Source organism: Chiloscyllium plagiosum, unplaced genomic scaffold (genome assembly GCF_004010195.1).
Source record: "Chiloscyllium plagiosum isolate BGI_BamShark_2017 unplaced genomic scaffold, ASM401019v2 scaf_84670, whole genome shotgun sequence".
Taxonomy (NCBI): domain Eukaryota; kingdom Metazoa; phylum Chordata; class Chondrichthyes; order Orectolobiformes; family Hemiscylliidae; genus Chiloscyllium; species Chiloscyllium plagiosum.
In genome coordinates this window covers 1-2705 of record NW_025204453.1, presented here as the reverse complement: position 1 = coordinate 2705, position 2705 = coordinate 1, and positions in this window count along the sequence as shown.

Genomic DNA, 2705 nt, shown 5'->3' with positions numbered 1-2705 from the left:
CTGTCAATCTTCATTCCCACCTATCTGCTACACCGTCCTCTCTGACCTATCACCATCAACCCCACTTCCCCACTTCCATCCATCTCTTGCACTCTCAGCTGCATTACCCCTTCCCCCCACCCCGATTTTATCTCTCTACACCCGAGGCTCCCAGCCTCATTCCTGATGAAGGGCTCCTGCCCAAAACTTGTCCTGCTCCTCGAGTGCTGCATGACCTGCTGCGCTTTTCCAGCACCACGCACTCTTGACACGCTTCTACTCTCCATCCACTTTACCCAAAACTCCCTCAGGCTCACGAACGTCCTGCGCCCCCATCCCGAATGCCCACACGTCCAGGAGAGTGCACTGGAGACATTTACTGCTTACATGCTGAGTCCCAAGCGCCATAAATACTCCCAGATTTCTCCTCCGAAATTATTAGACTGGGAGGAGCAACCCATAGCTTTGAGGTCACCTGTGAGTTACCCACTGTGTTAGCCTTTTTATAAATCAAGTAAAGTCAAACCATGTCGAAAACCTTAGAGCCCCAACTTTTGTTGACCGAACAAACGATGACTCCTAAGATAAAGACCTCCCAAACTCTAATTGCTAATTGTTGTATAAATACTCAACAGCCTTGTTCCTACAACCTGAAACTTCCATTTTCCTCATGATACCGTGGAACCAAGATTTCCCTCAGGATGTCTGAACCTTACAGTTCCTTAATATTCCTTTAATGGAGTGAATACCCTAAGTCTGCTCCTATAAAACAGACTTAAACATGCTTTAAATGTTTCAGTGTTTTCAGTGTTCTCGACTATTACTCAAGCAGAGGGCCCATGTCACCTCCTGGGTTTAATTTATTTTCCGTCCTATCTGACAATTTTAATTGAACAGGGAACACACGGGCGCTTTTGCCAGTGCAGTTACAATGCAGACAACAATGAGTATTATTGCATGTAGTTCACAGTTTGCAAGAACGGTTACAAATGCAGTTGGCTGAATGGGGCATTAAAATAAGTTCCTCAGTGAGCAGAAAACGTCACGACGGCAATGTTGTGAAAGAACATGCATTGTTCAACCGTTGATATAGCCTTAAATTCAGGTAAATCATTGTCACAGGCTGCACAGTTATAAACACATAACTGAAATTAAATGCTGAAGAAAATCTTCCAGGGAAATATATAATCTAGAATTCAATTTATACATTGTAAGTTGACCAAATCGCTGTGTATTATGTGCCTGTGCAAATATCTAAATGAAGATAGACCAATCTGTAAATAAAGAGCAATTGTCCTCACTTCCACACCGTTTACAATGGAACGTAGAGCGTTATTAGAGAACGTGGTAGCTCTTGTCATCGGATCAGAAATCATTAATGAGCTCAGATGGCCTGGCAAGATGTCAAAAGGATAAATTGACCCGTATTTTCTTCACGATGCAAGATCGAGACATGGTGAAGAACACAGCGTTGAAATTGAATGTGAACAAGCAATAGCAAGAAATAGTTGAATCATCATTGTGGGTCATGTTCTGGGAGGATAAAAAGTTTCAGGTTTGGCAATTGGTTCATATAATTGAAATCCCCCTCTGTCTAGAATCCAAGCCTCACTAAATGTATTGAAAATCAGGGCCATGGATAATGTTAAATGAACATAATCGGAATACTGCAATAAAATTATGAATATACCTTGTTCGCATAATCTGGTACGATCCAACATATTGACCAGGGGGCGGTGCAGTTGATTGGTGCGGGTATCGCGGCGAAGATCTCTGAAGCGCTCTGCCAGAAGGCGTCCAGTCTCCCCATTGCAGAGGAGACCGCATTGTGAGCACCGGATACAGTAAATGACATGTGTGGAAGCTCTGGTGAAACGTTGATGGGTATAGAAGGCTTCTTGGGGTCTTGGGCGGAGGTGAGGGGGTAGGAGAGAGCGCAGGTTTTACAATTCCTACGGTGGTCGTGGAAGGTGCCAGGAGGGGAGGGCGGCTTTTTTACAAAGCGTGAATCAAACATGGTGGTCGTGGAGGAAACGGTCTTTGCGGAGAACAGATAGTGGAGTGGAGGGAAATACATCACTGGTGATGGGCTCCATTTGTAGATGGCAGAAATGTCGGCGGATGTTGCAATTTATGCAGAAGTTGGAGAGGGGTCGCAGTAAAACAATGGTGTAGGATTGCACGGGCAGGAAGGGGAGTGCAATAGTGAGATGACGAGGCAGGAATACTGCCAGGTTCTGGCCATTCACTATCGAAAGAGATACTGCTTTAGATCCTGTTCCATTGCCAATAGGTTGTCGAGGGAAGGAGGAGCAGCAATGGTCAATCAAGATCGATGATCATGTTAGTGTCTGCTGGACGGGGGAAAGGGAAGAAGTGTCGAAAGACATGATCCAAATATACGGAAGCCCTGAGGTTATAAAGCCCCTACTGTTTGTTTCAGGGAGAAGGAGAACAGCCAATACTCAAGGGGTACATTCCCACCAACAAAGTGTGTCTAACATAAGGGTCATGGCTCTCAAAGCAGACGTTTTGGTCTCAGGCTGCAAGCACAGCAGTTGCAACCCAAAAGCAGTGATGTCAGGATGACTCAGGATTATTACTTCTCATTTCCCATCCAAAGTATTCTACTAAATGTATTCAAGTGAACGTGCCTTCCCAACATTTCCAGACACAACATTCCAACACGTAAATACTGGCTGGATGAGAAAGTTATTCTCTCAACA